Genomic DNA, 16,660 nt, shown 5'->3' with positions numbered 1-16,660 from the left:
TCAGTCTCACACACAATGTGACATCCAAATCACTTTTAATATTTAATATTTAATGAAATCACTGAAGTTCCAAATCACTATATCAGTTTAAAATTGAGTGAGAAGTGACTGGTTTGGTGGGGAAGGCACTGGGCTTGGAGGCAGAAGACATGGGGCCAAGTCTTGGCTCTACCATTTACTGGAAGGGTGACTTCAATTTCTGTGACTCAGTTTCTTTACCTAGAAATAGGGAATAATACTTGTTTGCCTTATTAAAGAACTAGCGTTTATATAGTCCTTAGCTTGAAAAAGACTTTTCCTTACCTAATCCCATTGACCATACTTAACCTTGGCATCCCATCCAGTCACACAGCTATTTACTGGGGCCATCTTTCCATCTGCCTGTCACTCTGCGAACATAACCCACAACCATATTCTCTTCACTGTGACTCTGCCTACTGATTCCCCTTTCTACCTCTTAGAAATCAAATCAGTGGTACCATTACTTCTGGTTAGGATTTGCCAGTTGGCTTTCCTGGATCAAGTGACCATCTGTGAAGCTTCAGACCAAAACATCCCTCCGTGGTCGTCACTTCCCTTATGTATTGTGTCTTCCATTAAAAAGTAAACTCACTGTGGGCAGGCACTGCCTGGCTTTCTGTCTTCATATCTGTGGTGCTTGGCATAGGGCCTGGAACATGGTAAGTATATAATCAATGCTTTTCATTCATTGATGGACCAATCATTACTGCCAACCTAGGAGGCAAGTAGGCATGAAAAGTACCATGTGAACTTTGTGTTCAGTGGCTTTGTGATCTCATCATGGTGGTGTGGTGGTACAGATCACAGTCATCCACACCTCTCCTCAATGATTCTTGCCCATGCCTTCCCATAAGTCTTCACACAAGATCTACCCCACATGCCAAAGGCTTTCTTTTACATGCTTTAACACCTGGCAACTATACTCCAGCATCACCCTCAATAAGTCCATCTGCCATCCTGATGAAATTGACCCCAGATCAGCCTTGCCCCTTTTCTGATCATGCACTTCCTGGATCACACCTAAATCTGTGGCAAAAGTAAGATTCTGCCTTAAAGACTGGAGGATCTGGGGTCCTGCTTCTGCCATAGACTGACTATGTGATCCTGGGTTAGTCATTTAATTCCTCAGTGCCTCTCTAAGATTATATGTCGAAAAGAAGATGCTGACTTGCATTTGTAGGACAACTTTCCTTGCCTAGGAATTCCCTCTCTCAATGAAGTTATGATCTAGTCTCTATTCTCATCATTAGATTGGCCCAGTAAATTTCCATCAAGTGCTAAATGAGAGCACCAGGCAATCTGATGCTTAAGGTATGCTGAGGGTTTTGAGGGAAGGGGTTGTAGTTGTACTTTAGAACTGGACAAAGAGGAGCGAGGGAATGGAAAGCCTTTGGTCCACGCTGTTCACCATGAACTTGAAAAGACTGGTTCTGTAAGGCCATTACAACGACTCTTGGTTCATTTCTGCAATGATATCATTTGGGTCTCAGGAGGTCCTTTTAGAGCAATGTCACATCACCTACTCTGCAGAAAGCAGGTTTGACTGACCCTAAATATATCTTTCGGTAATAAAAAACAGTTGAGAAAAAGACTAATCTGAATTGTGGAAGGACAATATGGAGGAAGGGGGAACATGGGTAGCATAACTGGAATTCTGGAAGCTCTGGAGTATGTGTGTCCCTGGCCTTTAATGCACCAGGTACATGAAAGTGACCAGCTTTGGAACAGAAAGGTCTGCTGCCATCTTAGCACATAGGATGAGGAAAAGGAAATAGGGGTATGATGGTGTCTTAGCAAATGGCTTCATTCACACACAGCACACTTGTTTTGCTTTCTAGAGACAGCTGCCCTTTGAGCGTGAATTGACGCACTGCCGAAAGAACTCTGTGAATCTTTCCCATGGGGATTAAATCTGAGGAAAGAACTCCCAGGTTTTCCTTCCTATAGGTGCTGTTGTTGGAAGCCAGTGGGTAAGGAATCCCTGGCGCCTGGGTGCCCATAAGAGAAGGGCCTGGGCACAAGGACATGGGGAAGGTTGGCTTTTGTAGGATTTTCAAACAGGAAGGGACTTTGGAGGTACCAAATCCAAGCTTCACTAGTATCAGAGCCAGGCCCTTTGATTCCAAATTCAGACATCTTTCCACTACAACATTGCATTAAATATTGTCAGGCGAATGGCGGCTGACCCCCATCATCAGCAGTAATACAGAGACCTCCCCACCCCTGGAGCTGGTGCAGGTTATAGATGACTTGGCCCATGTGGTCCCTTCCCAAGAGGGCCATGGCCAACGTATCACGGATTACTGCCCATTTCTCCCCTTCATGGCCTTATCATTACACGTCACCACTCTGGATCTTTGTATAAACTGTTCCCAGTTCTTTTTGTAATAAATTCCAAGCCAAAGACTTTATATTTTGTCCTAACGGTCTCAGGGAGGCACTGCTAATATTTGAAAGCCGTGTAGAAGATGGATTGGAGAAAGAAGATACTAAGAAGGTTGTTGTTTAGTCATGTCTGACTCTCCATGACCCCATTTGGGGTTTTCTTGGCAGAGATACTGGAGTGGCTTGCCATTTCCTTCTCCAGCTCACTTTATAGATGAGGAAACTGAGGCAAATAGGGTGAAGTGACTTGCCCTGGGTCACCCAGCTAGTAAGTGTCTGAGGCTGGATTTGAACTCAGGAAGATGAGTCTTCCTGACTCCTTGCCTGGCGCTTTATGCACTATGGTGCCCCCTAGTGGCCCCAACACTAATAGAGAAGGATTCAAATTAGAAGGCAGCGGTAATAATCTAAGCAAGGGGCAATAAGGGTCTGAATTTAGGCAGAAGCTGCATAACCAGAGAGAAGAAACAGCCTGAGAGATGACCTCAAGATAGAGCAAACAGGACTGGGCAGTATTGGATGTGGGGGTGAAGGAGAGGGAAGAGGTATAAGTGATTCTGAGGCTGCAAACCTGGGTGCTGGAAGAATCAAGCTGCCCCAACAAGGATGGGGGAGTTTGGAAGAGGGGGCTCAGGGAGAAAGAGAATAAGTCGTGCTTTGTCCTGTTGAGTCTGAGAGGCATGAGGGACACCCAGCTGGAGATATCCCCCAGGCAGCCGGTGATGTTTGACCAGAGCTCAGGAAAGAGGCTAGGGCTGGGTGTACAGTTCCGGGAGTCATTAGTGCGGGACGAATGAATGAAAAAGCATTTGAGGTGCTTACTGTATGCCAGGCACTGTGGCCTGCGTGGAGATAATCACAGAACAAAAAGGGAATCAGTGAGGTCACTGAGGGAAGGAGATGCCTCCTCCTCCTCCTCCAGTCATGTTCCTAGGTGGATAAGCAATGAATTGGCAGCTCCCCACCTGGACATTAAGGCTGAGGGAAAAGCCCTAGGAATACCCCACTTCTACCTCTCTTCCATACTGCTAAACTGCCCTGTTGTGTCGATGGAACTGTTCCTAGGCTGAGCTGGGATTGAGGAGAATGTGGCGGGACCGAGGCCAGAGAGCACCACCTACAGAATTATTTATTCTCCTCCTCCTCTTCTTATATGCTGAAGACCATCTCACCTGCGAACAGACACACCTTTCCCTGGCTAAGCCACAGATGGAGCTTGGATCTGCTGGTGCCTCTGATGATGAGCGTCCAATGGTGGCTCTCCGGATGTAGTATTGTCCTTGAAATTCTCTTTCTTTGCCCCATTCTTCCCATCCTTGGGTATCTCAAGCTAAACCTTATACCTTCTCTGTATCAACAAGGCCCATTGCTTCAGGAATCACAGGCTGATCTGTCTCTTCCCTGAAAACATGTATGTCCCCAAACCACCTGGAACAGACAGCCCCAAATAAGGCTGAATTGTTGAGTGCTATCCATGACATAGGAAGATAAATGAGCCTTTGAAGACAGCAATAGAGAAAGACTGGTTGGCTGAAAGTTCTAATAATTGGATCTTAAACAAAAATTGCCCTCCTCCCGTACAGTAATCCCTTAATAAATGTTTACTGAATTGAATTTAACAATATTTCATACTTTCACCTGATTACAAAGGATCACCCTCTAGTGAAAGTAAAAGACATTTTCCTTTATTATTTTTCTCCCACTGAAAAGATAATGTTATTTGTTTTGTGGAAGCATCCAGGAGGAGAGGAAAGTTATTTTTTTTCTTTTTCTCCTTTGAGAGAGCAAAGGATCAGATTTAGTAAGCTAGAACACTCCTCTTGATGCTATCAAAGTGAAAATACAACTCTTGGACTCAGACTGAGTAAGCTGGAAGGCCAACATGTCTGTAGGTCTCTTCAGTTTTATTTACATGAGCACAGTGTTTATCGAGCTCAGACAAGGTGAATGGATGACCTGGGAGTTTTCCCAGGGGTATCACAGAGATTCTGCCATAAACTCTGTTGCTCTCAATGGACCACACACTTTATAACTCATCTTGTATAAATAATACAAATGTCTTCAGCATTTTCCATCCAGTGAAAGTTGAATAAATAGTTATGAACCATGCCATTGACTCCTTCCACTGTTTATTTGGACTCTCTTGGTAGAGATTGACTCCTACAAGACAACAATCTTACATGTCTTGCTTCATGTTGGAAAGTCAGATTTATGAATGGAGTTTCATCCTAGCCCATAAAAAGCTTGTCTTAAAGATTTGTTATACAGCTACTATGTATCACAAACTGGGCTAGGCACTGAAGAAACACAGATAAAAACCAGTTTTTGCCCTCAAGTAGTGTGCTGTCTACTTAATAAATGTGGAATTGAATCTTCCCCATTCCATTTCATTGACATGCTGAGTAAATATCCCTACTAGACTGTAAGCTCCAAGAGGACAAGAATTGGTCTATTTCATCTTACTCCTCTAATTTCTCATCTAGGGTTCAGCACCTGGTAGACATGCTTAGTCAATGCTTTTTGAAGCTGAAGAAAAATTGGGTCAGGGCAGTGAGGGATCACAGTCTAACACTGGATGACTAGCACCAGCTGTGTGACCACGGGCAAATTGATATACCTACAGCACTGACCGGACCGCATCAACCACCTCTACTCAATAATTTTCCATGACTCCCATTTGCCTCTAGGATAAAATAAAAAATCATCAGCCTGACATTTAAAGCTCTCCAAAATATGGCTCCCCCTTGCCTTCACACTCCTGTTTCATTTTTTTTTCTCCTTTACATTCTCTCTGCCAGTCAACCGACCATTAGAGTGTAAGCCCCTTGAGGGCAGGGGCTGTTTTTTGCCTTTTTTGTATTCCCAGGATTCAGCACATGCCTGGTATATAATAGGAGCTTAGTTAATGTTTTTTGACTGACTGACTTTCCTGCAGCTCCACATATTTGACAGTCCATCTCTCACCTTTGTTCCTTTGCACAAATGGTGGCCCATATTGGAGCATGCTCACTCCTCTCTTTTGACTTAGCACAGGTCCTACTCCCTAAAGGAAACCTTCCCTGATCTCCCTCTTTTGTCAGTGCTCTTTGAAATTACTTTTCATATTCTTTTTATTTACTGGTGTACACGTGTGCTGGCTCTTGAGAGTTGATTGTTAAATTTTCAATGTTAACATTTTACGCCTTAGAAATTGGCAAACACTACAAATCTGGGCTTGATTTGTTGTTTTATTGGTTGTCTAGACTTTAAAAAATGATGGAGAAAATTTTAATAATGCACTTAAAATTTAAAAGTGTGTCATGGGTAATTTGGGGTGGGGTGGGGAGCCAGTTGCTAAACACTGACCAGCACACCCCTATGTACACATCATATACCTCCAGTAAAATGTAAATCTCAGATCTACTGACAGTAGTAGTTGACATTCATGTAGCACTTTATTTTAACAAGTTTTGTTAATACCTTTTATTTATACATTCCAATCATTTCTGAATAGCCCTCCCCTCACCCTCTACCTCCTGCTGAACCATCCCTTAAAACAAAGAAAAATAGTCGAGCAAAAACATTACGCACAGTTTCCTCAATATATATGCAATGTTCTGCTGTGCTAGCCTTCCACCTCTCTGACTTTTCATTGTCCATTCTGAGTGACCATTATTGGTTTTTGAGTTACTCAGAGGATAGCTTCTTTTGAGTGTTTTCATTTACACGGTTGTGATAATTGAATATATTGTTTTTTCTGTTTTTTCTTTTTTTGTTTTTTTTTTTGATATATTGTTCATAGAATCAGAGACTAGAGCCAGAAGCGACCTCAGAAAACATGGGGGCCAACACTCTCATTTTACAGATAAGGAACTGACAGAAGTTAATCGACTCATATGTAGTCACATAGTAAGAGTCTGAGGCAAGAGTCAAACTTGGGTCTTCTTAGCTCCATGTCCAGCACTCCATCCACTACACCTCCTAGCTGCATGACAATATCCCATGCATTAATGGACAGTTGTTTGCTTAGTTATTCCCTAACCAATGGGCACCCTCTTGTTTCCAGCTCTGTGCCACCCCAAAGGTGCCACTTTATAGGAATTGTCTGGTAGCACCTTATAGCAGCAGCCCTATGAGGTTTATACTGCAGGCATTATCCTCCCCCTTGTACAGACAAGAAAACTGAGGTTCATAGAGGTCAAGTGAATTTCCCAAAGTCACACAACTACTAAATGTCAGAGGTGGAATTTGAACCTAGGTCTTCCTAACTCCAAGACCAACATTGTTTTTCCACTAGGCCAGTAAGTTTAGAGTCCTATTTTGGACTCTTCCTGTAAAAAGGAAGCTCACTACCACCCCTGCCAACCTTTTCATGTTTAAAATTAATATTTTAACATTCTACCAATTACACTTTTGGAAAAGCAAACTTCTGAACACCCTCAGCTGGGCAGTCACACAACACGTAGCTCTAAAGTGTGCGTGGGTCCCGACTATAGACTTCCCAGAGAAAGAAAAAGAAGGCTGTTGTTGGAAAGGCTTGTACCTTCATTCCTGGACAGTCAGCCCAGCTCCTTGCCAACTTATAATGAAGATCTGCTGTGGCCAGCTGATCCAGTGCCAGAGGCACCTGGCCGAGGTCCTTCTAAAAAAATTTTGTACCCGAAATGAACAGCAGGATTTTTCCAGGAAGAAGGGTTGATTGTAAAGACACAGTTTACATGGAAACCTGGGCACATCTGGAGACCAATGGGCCTTGACGCCATGGTGGAAACTTGGACTGTATTCCTCCGCCATGTTGCTAACTCCTTCCATGTTGGGGTCTCTGAGTATTGCTGGTATAACTGCCCACACAGGACCTCCCTAGGAATTAAGGAACACATTGATGAGGGAGTCATCAACCCACTTTGACTTCTGTAGCCAACAGTATCAAAGGTCACAAAAAACCAGGATATATAAAACTGTGTACTCCAAGGAGGTCAAAGACAGAGAGATTCTTGTCTATATCTATATCTCTATAGATATCTATCAATCTACATCTAGATACATCTATATCTAGATATCTATCTAGATGTATCTATCTATCTAGATATAGATAGGTAGGTAGAGAGAAAGATATCTATATATATATCCAGATATCTAGATATAGATGTAGATATATATACATATGCATATACATATACATATGTTCATCACAGCACTTTTGTGATAGCAATGATCATAGAAGTGTATCTTTAGAATTGAAAGGGTCCTTGAATTGAAAGAACTGAGTCACTTTTAGTAATGAGGTAACTGAGGCCAAGGACAGTTAAGTGATTCACTCTGAATTACAAAGCTAATAAGTCAGGATTTCAACCCAGATCCACCTTCCTGACTCAAGTCCAGTGCTGTAATGACTGGGAAACAAAGTGAGTAACTTGATTTTGGAATGTTTGAACAAATTGCAGGATGTGAATTCAATGGAATATTATTGCACCATAAGAAATGATGGATATGAAGAATTCGGAGAAACGGGAAGATGTGTATGCACTGATGCAGAGGGAGTTGGACAGGCAGACCCAAGAGAACACTGTCCACAATTGGGCTCCATAGTGAAAGGAAAACAATAATGACAGACCCCAGAACTCGGATGGATGAAGAGATCAGTCTTGATTCAAGAGGAATGATAGAATTAGCTTGGCCAAGGGTGAAGACCACTTGCTTGGGAGTCAGATGTCTTGAGTTTCAATATGAGTTAGCTCTGCTACTTAGTACCTGCATGACTTTGGGCAGATGACTCAACCTTTCTGGGACCCAATTGCCTATAAAGATTAGACTAGAGGATCTCTTTTCCAGCTCTGCATCTGTGAACTCTGACGTCTTTGGCAGAGGCCCTGGACAATGGGTGTGAAATGTGGCTTACGTTGTCAGACGTTACCAGAATATTTGTTGCTTTACTTAATTTTATATCTTTTTTACAAGCAATAGTTCTGTTGGGGCTGGGGACATTGGGAAGTGGCATTGACTTTTTCTAAATAAATGAAACATTATAAGAAAAGGAAGAAGAAGTCAAGCTGCTACCAGTCCTGCATGATGGCACCTGGGACAAAATCTTTTCTCTGTCCCTCCCTGTTTTGTTTTTTTTTTAACCTGGAGTAGGGAGATGAGTGCAGATGACAGGCAAACTTTGTGTAAGTGTAAAATTCACAAGCAGCCCCACTGGGAGGCTCCTGAGATTAAGTGTGATGCTGCTTGCTACACCCCACCCCAAGTTCCTCTGGGTGTGTCGCACATCTGTCCAAAAAGGGCCCCTTGGGAAGTTTTACAGCTTTCAAGGGAAGAAACATAAACGTAGTCTATCCATAGAGCATGCCCTGGTGTGTCTGTGTATCTGTGTGTTTTTCCCCTGCATCAATTGCTGACCTCAATTTCTTCAGGCTTTTAGCCCTGGTCAGTCACTTGGCTCATGGTAAATATGGGATTGACATGGTTTTTCCCTTGAATGCTTGTCCTCTTCTTTCACTTCAGCATTCTAAAAAGTCCCCCAGGATTCATTCTCTTTTCCCCAAGCTGCCATGATTCCCATTCACCTCCAACGGGAGAGGGAAGGCAGTTTCCATCTCCTTAGGTGAGGTCAGGATCTCAGGGAGAATGGATTCAGTGTCACCTAGCTGGGGATGTTATTCAACTTTCTCAACATTCCATGAATAAAAATAGGAAAGGGGAGCAGCTAGGGATAGATTCTCAGCTAATTCAAAGCATTGGGGGATTGGGTATAGAAACAAAGTTTACCAATTAAAGAGCGAGTCTAATGAAGGACTTAATGAGCAAAATCCTCAAACTGCGCCATTCCTATTGTAATCCATTCACTGCTTCCCTTGAAGGTCCTGATGCATTTACAGGGATGGGCACATTCCTCAAAGTCTCCTACCTGGAAGACGTTTCACTGGTGGGACTGGATTCTAGGGCAGGAATTCTTCATCAGGGGCCTGAACTTGGCTTTTTAAAAATATTTTCAAAACTGTATTTCAACATAATTGACTTCTTTTGTAATCATGTATCTTTACTTTAGGCATTAAACGGATCTGATTGTCAGAAGGGGTCCCTTGGCTTCACCAGACTGCCAATGGGGGTCCATGACACACATGAAAACAGTTAAGAACCTCCAATTTAGAAGGCCATGAGAAGTTTCAATTTGGGATGGAAAGTGTGAAGTCATCCTCTCACTTTGGGCCTAAAAAGACCAAATGATTATTTTCAATCAGTGTCTGAGTCTCAGATGATGTACTGTAGCCCCATTGATTTCAATCAATCAACAAGCATTTATCCAGTGCCTACTACATACCAGGTCCTGTGCTAAACAATATTTGATGACTCAAAGGCCTTATCTGATACAGATTTCTGAGCTCCTAGCCCAAAGAATAGGGCCAAGCCATTGTATTCCATTTCACAAACATTTCATTGTGGAATTACAGACTTAGAGCAGGAAGGAACCCTAGAAGAAATGAGCCCAATAACTGAGTTATTCCACCAGTATAGACATCTAGGACAGACAGGTGAATAAAGAGCTGGTCCCAGAATTCAGCAAGAGGACAATGGAATGGATGACCTTTGGAAAACTGCATGGTTCTTTGACTTTCCTTAATCATCTCTTTGAAACAAATGCCTTTCTTTTGAAAGTAAGAAATGTCTGTGCTACTAACCTCACAGGGTCATTTAGAAGATCAGATGATTATAGGATCATCATTTAGTGTTAAAAAGGCATTTTAGAGGTCATTGGGTCCAACTCTCATTTTACAGGGGAGAAAACTAAGGTTAGAAGTGATATAACCAAGGTCCCATAAGTTTCAGAGTGCAATTAGGGTCTTCCATCTCCAAAATCTCCCCGGTCTTGCATCTCCAAATCCAGTGTTCTTTTGACCAAACCTCCTTTTTTTTTTTAAATTTTTTTTTAGGCAATTGGGGTTAAGTGACTTGCCCAGGGTCACAGAGCTAGTAAGTGTCAAGTATTTGGTCTGAGGCCAGACTTGAACTCAAGTCTTCTGACTTCAGGGCCGGTGCTCTATCCACTGTAACACCTAGCTGCCCCCAAACCTCCTTTTAAATGGTCATCTCTTTTACCTTTGACATCTTGTATTCCAGAACAGCCTTGGTTTATGGCCATGCCTGCTTGATCTTAGCCGAGAGGGTTGAATGATTGATTGGGCCAAATTACTGCATTTGGCAAAATAAGTGAAAATTTAAGTGATTTTCTTTTTTCTTTTCAAATTTTTTTCTTATATAGACAGAGAAGTAATAGAACCAGATCGCCAATGATGACATAGAAATATGGCAGTATGCTTTCCATTTTGTCTGCAGGGGTAGGGGACTATGGATGAGGAACACTATATATTGTTGAACTTGGTTAATATATTGGATAGTTTTGCTGAGTTGTGTTTTTTACATTTTACAGATGAGGAAGCCAGAGATGAGAAAAGTGACTGACCTAGAGTCAGTTAGTCAATGTTCAAGGCTGGGTTTGTGCCGAGATCTTTCTGATCTGGCTGTCTACTGAGTATACTAGGCTGCCCAGGTCAAAAACCCAAAGGGGACCCTAGGGGTTATCTAGTCCAACCCCGTCATTTTTACCAGTGAGCATAGGGGCTCAGAAAGACTGATGAGACTTGCCCAAAGTCACATGATTAGTAAATGGCGGATATAAACAGAGGTCCTCTGACTCCATACCTAGATCTCCCTCTACCACACTGGGGTTATCCAAGGTAACACAGCTGCCTCGTGGCACTTGGTACCAGAGCCCAGCTCTCCCAGCAGAGCCCACCAATATTCCTCCTCCACCATGCTGCTATCCAAAAACCATTCTCTGACCCAGCTGTGATTTTCTGAGACTGTACAGAGCTAGTCTCCAAGCATTTCATGTGCTTCCTTTTCATGCCCAGGACTCTAGAGTTCCTTACATATAAGGTGGGTAAGATTAAGATCTAAGAGGGGATTGAGAAGGTGGGAAAAAGGAGCCAGTGACTGTTGGCTGGACCCGTTTCAATTTCTCATGCCAGTTTTTTTCCCCACAGGAGTGGATTTATGATGTGTCCTTTCCCATTCTAACAAGGAACTTTAAAAACTCGGATATTGTTGGAAAGCTTAATAAATATAGTATTTTGGGGGCAAATGTTAGATGCTCGACAGGGACAATTTTTCTTTCTCTGTTTTCTGCCCCTGGACTGAGCCAGTCATCTCTCCCCTTCCTCATTAATAACTGTTAAAAGTAAACTGTGAGAAGGGGGAAGAAAGGCTCGGCCAATCCAAAGTGAGAACCCTGAAAAGGTCAGTCCCATAAAGCATCCTCCCATTACTCACAAACTGGGTGAGACATTACCCGTTATGATTCTGACTTTTCATGGGACCAAAACTCCAAAGGGAGAAGAAAATGGCACCAAATGAATCCATCCCATTAAGTAGAAACCCTAGAAGGAGAGAGGACAAAATAAATAATTCTCTGGATCTGTCTTTTATCAACTGAAGCCCAAACCATGGGCCTCTCTGGAGTCTAGAGCCAGGAAGAGGAAAACCATGGCAGCCAGTGATTTAAGTGTCTCATAAGCCTTTGTCTCTCCCGTGCCACAGACTCGCTGGAAAAATGTGATGTGAGAAAGCCAGATGGTATGAATGTACCAAATCACCGAATCAATCTCCCTTCCATTAGCTCCAATCGAAGATTTGAGATATATAAACTGCTCCGCCCAGGAGTTGTGTGTGTGTGTTTTATAGAAAGTTCTTCTGTCGTGTTGGCCAGCACCCAAAGTTTGTCTTACTGAGCTGCCCAAACTGCTAACATTATTTATTTGCTGAGCTGATTCCCTGTCTCATTGCAAAAAGATGTTCCAAATTCCTGAAGTCGAGTTCAAAACCATCAACAATTCAGGGCAATGTTCCTGGGCTCCCCTGTCCCCTTTGGATGGTCATCCACTCCTTTTCCTTCAGTGTGAACATGCCTCCTATGGAGAAGCACATGCTGATAGCCATTTGCCTGACATTTTCTCCTTCCTTTTTCTTTCTGCCTTTCCACTTTCCCATCCAAGAAAGAAACCACGCCCTCTCTGTCTCTCCTCTTGCTAAGACCCAGGGTATTCCAAAGAGGTTGTACACGCTTTCTCTTAGGTTCTTGCTGTAAGAACTTGACCTTTGTTTTTGAAAAATTAGAACAGTTGGAAATGGTTTTGAACAGTCATTGGTACCAAGACCAGACTTGATCTTTTCTGTCCCAACGCAGAGCTTTAGCCCGATTCATCCCCAGGGGAACATTGCTAGGATGTGTAGAAGTAATTCACTCAATGAAGTAAGTTTTGACTAGATGTGCAGTCCATTGTGGGGATCTCCTGGGAAATTCTCATGAAAACACGGCTGAGCCATTTCTGCTCCCAGAGTCTGGCTCAGGGAGAGAGACCCTCTGCTCCCAGCAATACTAGAGGGAGTAAACATCTGTAAATCTGCCCCTTGTCCACTGGACAGATGCTAGACTTGATTTCTTTCTCCCCTTGGGTCCTGAAATTTTTTTCCAGGAAGCAAACCAAGGAACAGCAGAAGAGTCAAAATTTAAATCATAGCCCCTGAGAAAATGTATATCCAAAGAATTACTACTTTGTTTGCTAGAGCCTTCTGTGTCTTGGGTGTGGCCTGAGTGTGACTTCAGCTGTGTGCATCCCTCCCAAGGCCCAGCACACTACATCAGCCTGACCCTAATCCTGGGGGCCTTGGGCTAAAGTATTGACTTTAATAGACAAGCCCCAGAGGGCCAAGCAAAGCAAATGCCTTAGTGGAAACACAACCCTGCATACCAACCCTCTGAATACTGGCGTCTCATCAAGGGATGGAAGGGGGAGAGGCCCTCAAAAAAGATGATTGCTAAACTTGCAAAAGTTTTTGCAAAAAGAACCTTGTGTGTTTGAAAGGCAGGAGGCAATAAGAGCCCATAAAAATCAAATTTGATAAGATGCAGGCGCTCTTCCCTCCCCTAACCCCCCACCAAGAAATCCCCGTGAAGACCTGGGCTTCGTATATCTCTTTATACCTCTATAGTATCTATAGTGCTTAAATCTATAGGATTTCTATAGTGCTAAAGTTTTCTATAATATATACATTATATATATAAATAATATATATTTCTATAGTTTCTATAGCACTTAAAGGTTTGCAAAGCAATTTAAATATATTATCTCATTTGCTCCTCATGCCTCTCTGAGGCTGGTACTATTATTCCCACTTTATGGATAAGGAAACTGAGCCTGAAAAGGGTTAGGAGACTTGCTAAGTAAGTGTCTAATGCAGGATTTGAACTCAGGTCTTCCCGATTCCAGTACCAGCACTCTATCCATTGTACCACTTGGCTGCCATCCCCCAAAGGGTAGAAAGCAGCTGAGGGAGGAACAAGGGATGGCCAATTGGACAAAGATTTGTTAAGCACTTACTGTGTGCCAAGGCCTGTGCTAGGTATGGGAATACCGATACAAAAATGAAAACAGTCCTGCCCTCAGGGAGCTTACCTGACTGTGTGAGTTGCTGCTTTAAAAGAAAAAAATGTTCTTGGTCACTTGCTAAAATTACCCATGGAGCCAGAGTGTGCTGGGGCCCACAAGTTAACTTTTCAGTGGGAGTATTTATGCTTCCCAAATTGGCAAACACACAACTCAGGCTTGACTTGGTCCATTGGCTAGAGTCCCAGGGGTGGGGAACCTGTGGCCTTGAGGCCATGTGTGGCCTCTAGGTCCTCAAGTTTGACCCTCAGTCAAAGGACCTCGAGGCCACAGGTTCCCCACCCCTGCTCTAGACTTTAGAAAGTGATGGAAAAAAATAGTAATAATTCAGATAAATTTAACAGTGTGTGGTGCCTAGACATTTTTCTTCTCTTCAGAGAACCAGTTGTTAAACAGGGATGCCCCAGAGCAAATTATTGGGAGGGAGGAGAGCGGGAGTAGACAGCAGCACAGAGGACAGCTTAATGGGTTGAAGGATCCCCATTTTACAGATGAGGAAACTGAGGCCCAGGGAGGCCAATCAGTGCCAGCAAAGGAGCCCCTCTAATCTCTTTCTGACCAATTGTCCCACTCTCTTACCGTCTCTGGACCGAGAGCTCCCAAAGCTGCTGCTGTTAATGATGATGATGATGAAGAAGAAGAAAGAAGGAGAAGAAGAAGAAGCCACAGAGCTTGTACTGGTGCTGCCATCCCCACCCCAGCTGGCTCGCGGGCTGTACTCGGCCATCTTGACCCTGGCTCTTCTCTGAGACTTTGGAGGGTTTGTCATTTCAACAGTGGACAGATCTAAGACCTTCCACCCCCATCCATCCAAGCACATTCATTCGAATCTTTCCATGAATGCAGAACTTCTTAACCTGGAGTCTATGAACTTGACTTTTTAACAAATATTTTGATAACTCTATTTCAATATCATTGGTGTCTGTGAATTTTATTATTTTGCACACTTAAAAACACAATTCTGTGAAGGGGTCATGGGTTTTACCAGACTGCCAAAGAGGTCCATGACGTAACGACAACAAAAACAACAACTAGCTTTTGAAACACCTACCATGTGCCAGCCACCGTGCCAAACACGTTACAAATGTTATCCCCTTTGATCTTCGCAGTAATCTTGGGAGGTGGATCCTATTATGATCCTTATTTTAAAGTTAAGGAAACTGAGGCACACAGAATTTAAGTGACTTGCCCAGGGCCACACAGCTAGTAAGTGTCTGAGGTCAGATTTGAACTCAGGTCTTTCTGACTTCATGCCCAGGGCTCCATGGCACTGTGGTGCCCCAGAACACAAAAAAAGGCTAAAAATACCTGCCATGGTAGAGAAGCCTAAGGGTCTGGAAGCTTTCCTTTGGGTCTTATGCTATCTCAGGAGAACCAGTGAGCTCACAGAAAGAATTAAGAATGTGCTCCATTTCTAATAAGAAATGAGGAATTCAGCCAATCACCAGGATGTTTCACAGTATACACTTTGGCATCATGGAGATAAAACACCCAGAACATAAGCTCCTTGAGGGCAGGAATTGGGATTTTTTTTTTTTGCTTTTTTTTTACTTACTCTAGCTCCTTATTATGACAGGTGCTTAATAAACACATTTGTTGGATTGAATTGAATTGGACAGAATGGAATGGTGACTGAATATAGATGCCAGTGGCTATCTCATCCCAAACCCAGGGTTTGAAGGTGGGAAAAAGAAAATTACCACGATCTTCCTGACAACCCAACTGGGACCACATTTCACCAACCAGGAGGGTGAATGATCCTTGAGGGTTTTTCATTTTTTTATCTCTTTATTTTCAGCACCTAGCACAGTCCCTTGCAAATAGTAGGTGCCTAATAGACGCTTGTTGGATTGGAATGAATTAAATGGAATATTTTCAATCACGTTTGTTTTCTAATAGGGCTAGTGAGTGCTGATGCTGGCTCGGTGAAGGGCAGAAATCACTCAGATAGAGTTATGTAGAGAAGAAAGCCTTAGCCTCCTTAGTCCAAGAGAGTGAACGAAGCCTCATGGAGGAAGAATAAGGTCAACGTGAAACAAAACTTGCCCATAATTGTTCTTGTTCAGTCATTTTTCACTCCTGTCTGACTCTTCATGACTCCATTTTGGGTTTCCAAATGGGGTCCCAAAGAGTGTAAAGCAATTGAAAGACAACAACAGAAGACAGAGATCAGGGGCGACCATGGCCCAGCTCCAAGACTCTTGGTCAGTCTGGGAGAACATGGACATGGCCTCCTGTGGTATTAGGGTTCAAGAAGCTCAGCAACCCCAGTCCTCTCAGGGGGTGTATCAAGCTTCCTGTGTTACTCATTTCCTTTCTCCTCCGTCTGATGACCCCAAAAATTATCTTACAAGTCCAGAATCCATGGCCCCTGTTATTTTTCCTTTGTTCTTTTGCTTTCTTTCTTTTTCTCTTTCCTTCCTTCCTTCTTTCTTTTCTCCCTCTCTCTTTCTTTTTCTCTCCTTTTCATCCTTCCTTTCTTTTTCTTTATTTCCTTCTTCCTTCTTTCCTTTTCCTTTTTTACTCTTCCTTCTTTTTTCTTTCTTTCTTCCTTTTTTCTTTCTTTCTTCCCTCCCTCCTTTCCTTCTTTCCTTTCTCTTTCTTCTTCCTTCCTTCCTTTCTTTTTTCTTTCTTTCCCTCCTTCCTTCTTTCTTTTTTTCTTTCCTTTCTTTAACAGCTAGGTGGTGCACTACATGGAGTCCTGGACTTAGAATTAGGAAGACTTGAGTTCAAATTCTGCCTCAGGTAGTATTTACCAGCTGTGTGACACT

The sequence above is a fragment of the Vombatus ursinus genome, unplaced genomic scaffold (genome assembly GCF_900497805.2).
Source record: "Vombatus ursinus unplaced genomic scaffold, bare-nosed wombat genome assembly UNPS02014799.1, whole genome shotgun sequence".
NCBI classification, from domain to species: Eukaryota; Metazoa; Chordata; class Mammalia; order Diprotodontia; family Vombatidae; genus Vombatus; species Vombatus ursinus.
The sequence above is the reverse complement of the archived record's forward strand: the minus strand, read 5'-3'. Positions refer to the sequence as shown.